A 6,000-nucleotide genomic window follows, 5' to 3' on the forward strand; every position below is an offset into this window, starting at 1 on the left:
AATTATATTCTTCCAGTAGCCTTTGCAGTGCTCTTTCTTACTCAGAAGCAGCCATCTATCAATTAGCCCAACTTTTCATGTTTCTTTAAGGGAATCATACTTTATGGTTGTTTTTTGTTTTCGGTTTTCTATGCTTCGGAAAAAAACAAACTAGAAAAACCTTTTTTTTTTTTGTCTTCCAAAATTTCCCGTTTTTTTTCCGAGCCCTCCCATCTCTGCCCAGGACCACCGCCTTTCCGGGGCAGTCATTCTATCAACTGAGCTAACCAGGACGGTCAGCAGAGCAGATGGTAGGGCAGGAGCGTATTAATCAATAACTCGACATGGGAATGGTGTTGATAGAATATTTAGGGGAATCCTCCTAGGTGGAGTACATTTGTAATAAGGGAGTAATTAGTCATAGACATCCGCCCAAGCGCAGCCATACGGCTACAAAGCTAACCTATACAGGCTTCACAGAAACTTCGCAGTTAAAGAAAAAGAATGCGCCACTAGCGCAGCCACGGTTCCAGACAAAGGGGAAAAACTTTTTCTGCCCTTAGTAGGAAGGAAAGAAAGGAATCCCTGATGAGCCCGATTAGAGTGCTAACCAGTTGCGGCCTCAGTCAAAGCGCACCGAGAATCTTTCTGAACTCGATGTGCTATGCGCATGCATGCTATAAGGGGCTGAGCTTATAATTTCTGCTTGGATTATGTCTACTGCAGGTATATGGTATCATCATCATCATCATCATCATCATCATCATCATCATCAGCCTGATTATACCCACTGCAGGGCGAAGGCCTCTCCCATATTTCTCCACTTAACCCGGTTCTGTGCTAGCTGCATCCACTTGACCCCTGCGAACTTCTTAATCTCATCCGCCCACCTAACTTTCTGCCGCCCCCTGCTACGCTTTCCTTCCCTTGGAATCCAGTTTGTTACCCTCAGCGACCATCGGTTATCCTCTCTTCGCACTACATGTCCTGCCCATGTCCATTTCTTCTTCTTAATTTCTACTAGAATGTCGGTAACTTGAGTTATTTCTCTGACCCACTCTGCACGCTTTCTATCTCTTAATGTTACCCCTACCATTTTTCGTTCCATAGCCCTCTGGGTATATGGTATCACTGATCCCCAAAACATTCATGAACAAAAAACAATCCAAGTAATTTCCACCATGTGAAGGATGTTTTTTGCTTTGTTTTTCTAAGTGCGTAACATATATAGCACTGCTTTTGTGTTATAGAGCAATAGCTATTTACAGTGGTGTCCGTTCTATTGCGCCAGAAACGACTCCAGTTCAGCTTTCTTGGTCCTTCGTGCTACTTTGCCTGAAAACATCAGGCATAAAATTATGTAACAGGCGCATGTCGCCAAAGCGTGCATGGCGCTATTCGGCTGTACATAAACGAAAAATTGTTCAGTAAAACCCACAGTGCATCAGGCCTTTACTACTCCGATTTAAAGATGTATGCCACGAAGAAGAAACACTCGGATGCCCTTGCAAATACTGACTGAAGAAAAGGTCTGTTGCCAACCCAGTGTGTCCTTCCCTCTGCATGTGTCCTTAGGCTGACAGACTTTCAGAAAAAGTAAACGCCGCGCAATTACATTTTACAAAAATACTTAGCGCCTTACTTAGAATTTTATACACAGCGCTCATATTGACAAAAATATGTTGAGTGTAGAGTTGTGCAAATAACTGCGAAAACATAGCAAAGTTATTGGATTGTGCATCCATGTTTACTGCCAAAAGGAATGGTGTCAGCCTATAACCATAGGATACCGTAGCGAAAAAACCGTATGATTCACAATAACCTTACGCAAATTTCTCATACTAAACTCATACAAATCTCATACCATCTCATATATTTCTCATACGTTGAAAGATATTTGTATGAGATTATATGAGATTTATACGAGTTTAGTATGAAAAATTTATATGAGGTTATTGTGACTCATAGGGATTTTTTCGCTAGGTTAATAAACAACAACCTCGTATACAGCATAACCGCTATTCTCAATAACTGATCCGCTGAGTCCGGGCACCACGTTTCAGAAATAACGCTCAACCTTTTCTAGGAAGCATCCTTCACAGCATCAAAAAAATAAAAAATAAACCAAAAAGACTGATGATAGCATTCTGCTGGGTTCCGACCCAGGTCAAATTAGGTGGAGAGGGCCGACTTATGAGCTGCACAAGCTAAAAAGAAGGAAATAACAAAAATACACATCCTCTACAAGAATTGCTCCCAATTAGTAAAGTGTAAGCTAAAGCTAAATAACAGATTAAATGGAACAATCAATGTAGTAATAAGCTACGCCTGGTAAAACTCATCATTGAACAGTAAAAGTCATACACGCAACAAGGGCGTTTCCATGAAGCAATTCTGTGCCGTATTCGTATTGGATACACACAGATGACATCCAACGTTTACTGAGAAACCGTAAACTCATTTGGAAGTGAGCTTACTGTGAACCATATATTTTACTCGATTTTACAATGAATTAATTCTTTTCACCCACTTTCACTCATAGAATACAATTCGCTCTTTGAAACTTTATTAGTCTTTAGTTGTTGCTTTGTTGTTGTTGTTGTTGTTGTTTTTCAAGGAATCGGAGATTCTGAACAAGTTCTCATGTCCTTTTTTTTTTCTTTGTTACTGACCGAAGAAGCTCATTAGCACTTTCAGTTAGCCTATGATAGTCTTAGCTACCCATGTGATATAATAATAAACACAACACAAACTCGAACCACCGGGGAAATATACGATGTATTGCACCGTCCAATCCGAGACATGAAAAAACATTTCTCCCGGATTTATTTACTAGGAATTTACCCACGATATAGAATCACCAGTTATGCTCAAGACCCACACGCAACCCACAGTCCATATTCTGTCAAGTTTCGTTCATGTAACTCTTTTGTGGCGTTCTTTGGGACCAGATGTCATTCGGCAGTAAACCCTTCCATTCGCGCATAGCAGAATAATGCGTTGGCGTGTAATAAGACTACTGAAATGAACGATGTTGATAGGCGACGACTCTGCTCATTCCTTCGAGGGTTTAGTCCTGGTGGCTGTGCCGTCTTTACTGTGAAAATAGAAGGAGATGCTTCCTTACTCACCAGCAGATCATGCAACAACGATCGCTCCATAACAAAACTTTCGAAATTTATGAACTATTTCAAACCTTTCAGAGCTCCCAAAGCCAGTTTTCCTGTTTTACAAAAATGCCTTTATTATATGGCGGCAAGGCCAGTTTTTAGGAGCAGAAATGAGGAGAACATTGCTGCAGACTGTCTTTTGTACTCAGCAGCATACCGATCAGGCCGTGGTCCCGACGGAATAAGAGCAGCTCTTTCAAGAAAATGCTGGACAAGTGCGTGCATGCACTTCGTGCATTCATTGACCTTGCGACATACGTATCCATTGCTGCACCAGATTACTGTCCTGAACACTGGCCGCACCACCAAGTATACGGTATTCTCGATGTGTAGAGCAGGTCATTTCGGGAACTTTGCAGGCAGAGTACAGTTTGTTTTCTTAATTACCAAAGTTATTTACCCGAATTCGTTTTTTTTTTTTTTTTTCATCTAAAGTTGACGAGAATGAAGCGCGAAAGATGCGTATTAAATGTTTATAGGCCTACCTTGAGCACCACAAGTATTGCAAGTAAAGACACAAGTGTTATAAAAGGAAGCAACTGTCGCATAGCGAGCTATGCCTATGTCGCGCGCCGTTTTCCGGACCCGTGCACAGCCGGGGAGCGGTCCTTTTTTTTCTTGCCTGCACGGCGTGGCTGTGCTTTCCCCTTCTTCTTGGGGGGGTATTCGCTATCTACGCCGTTCGGAAAATGGTTAACGGCTGTGAAGGAGGCGAGCTGTTGAAAGCTCGCGTCCCAAACGGTTAACGCCTGAGGGCTTGGGGGCGACGGCTGAAAGCACGGAAGGAGCTTTGTGTTTTGTGCCGTCTGCGTCCTTGCTGTCCATGTGTTTTTGGTTGGCCTTTTGTGTGTTTGGGTGCCAGGCGGAGATGCGCCGCGTCTTCTTGAAATTCACGCGGTGCTCGCCAGGAAACAATCTCGTGGGCACCGGCGTCCTATTGGTTCCTCAGCTGTAAAGAAAGTCGTCTCATTGGCTCCGATAAGCGCATTTCCGCCTGGTAACAAACACTGCCTGGGGACTCCTGAATAACGTTGGACAGAGGGGTTTTGGCGGCAAGTAAGGGAGGACGGCGACCATCCGAGCTGCTGCTCGAGACCCCGGCTCGGAAGATGTCGCGCTTGCCTGATTGATGTGTTGTTAATTTGAGTTTGTTGTTTAATTGGTACGACTGGATTCGCTTTAATTATTGTTTGAGTTCATCTTTATTAAATTCAGTTAACTTGTGTCATCAATCGGAATCACCTGGACCCTTTCTTCAATGCGACGGAGCCGTCGTGCCGTCACGAAAGTCCAACTTGCGAACACTTCGTTACAAGTGGTGGAAGGTGCGTGGTAACGACGACCCCGCTCTACCGGAGATGCGCCCCCATCTCAGGAGTGATCCGGACATGCAGGCGACAGCTGACTTCGCTACGATGACGAGCTCTCAACCGAGGATGTCCATCCTCCCTCCTGTTATTAAGGGAACCCCTGAGGAGTCCGTGGCGGAATGGCTGACCTGCTACGAGCACGTATCATCGTTGAACGCTTGGGACGACGACACAAATGTGAAATTTTTGTACCTTACCTTTGATGGCGATGCGAAGAAGTGGCACACCACACAGCTGTTTACCGGTGCGCCGATTTCGTGGAGTGACTGGGCGGCGAAGCTCAAGACCTGCTTCAGCAGCCGCGACGCGACGGAAATCGCTCACCTTCGGCTGCAGAATCGAGTACACCTGCCGTCGGAGTCTCCGGAGCAATACGTTTATGATGTGCTGCAGCTGTGCGCCAGGGTCGACCGCAAAATGTCGGAAGAAGACAAATTGCGTCTGCTGCGGGGCCTGCAACCGGCGACAATGGAGAAGATGATAATATCCGATCCGTCCAGCTGCGCCGACTTCCTGCAGACACTGCAACGCCTCAGTCAGGCCGCGCTGATGGGTTTCTCTTCCCGGGTGCTGCCGGCCACCGCAGCAAACACCACCTACCTGGCAACGGGACCCTGTGTTTGCAATTCTAACATCTTGCCAATAGCTGGCAGCGCTGACAACGAGCCTCGTCCGTTGACTGTGCCGGGATCTGGGCAGCCCCACCTACTTCCCACCTACACTGCTGCCTCCCATGGTCAACAACAAAGGCTCGCAGGTGAGCAAGATTTCAAGGCGATCGCCGCCTCTCTAGAATCATTATCCGGACGTCTAAAGGCAATAGAAGAAGAAATTTTTCGTAGGCGCGCGCCATGGCCCCAGAGAACCTCGCGTGACGACGACGGACGGCCGCGATGCCACTACTGTAACCGAAGCGGTCACATAGCTCGAAATTGTCGCCAGCGAGGGAGAGAAAAGGACTGCTCCCCGGCTGTGCACGGGTCCGGAAAACGGCGCGCGACATAGGCATAGCTCGCTATGCGACACTACTGTTATAAACAAAGGTTGAATCCGAATCTTTCAGAACTACCCGAGTCCGCATTCTAGCTGATACAGGAATGGAGCCTACAGCTCGCATCGGCTTCACAAAAATTTCCCAATACAAGAATACACGAGTCCGTTGAAGAGACAGCACAGCTTCGCTGGCACCTTTCGTAAGGATTGTACACCCTTCAACCGGCGCCCAGCATCTCGTGCTGAAAACGGGGACGTGAACGGAGACAACGGGGCTGCGCTGGCGGTGGATTCAAAGAGTTATAGGCTAAGCACTAAAGTGTAATTATTATTCCTGTTCACTGACCTAATCCTCTAGGAGTCTCTACGAGGTGCACATAATTCTGGCGGCTGCCTCAGGCTGAGAAGCGGGCTCCTTTTGTTAATTGGAGCCCCGCGGCATCTCTGTGATGTTGATAGGGGACATCCTTTGTTACCGCCGCTGCAGG

At 46.3% G+C, this 6,000-nt stretch overlaps 1 long non-coding RNA gene across 1 annotated transcript in view; it reads right to left on the minus strand.

The window, feature by feature from the left end:
• The window catches only part of LOC146185991 (uncharacterized), a 76,146-nt gene extending 71,275 nt beyond the window's left edge, over positions 1 to 4,871 (minus strand). Inside the window, exon 1 of the long non-coding RNA XR_014707833.1 lies at positions 4,717 to 4,871. This is a non-coding gene — a long non-coding RNA (uncharacterized LOC146185991). The remainder of the gene's footprint in view (positions 1 to 4,716) is intronic.
• Between the last annotated feature and the right edge of the window lie 1,129 nt (positions 4,872 to 6,000).

Source organism: Amblyomma maculatum, chromosome 6 (assembly GCF_055883805.1).
Source record: "Amblyomma maculatum isolate TAMU_Amacu chromosome 6, ASM5588380v1, whole genome shotgun sequence".
Classification (NCBI taxonomy): Eukaryota; Metazoa; Arthropoda; class Arachnida; order Ixodida; family Ixodidae; genus Amblyomma; species Amblyomma maculatum.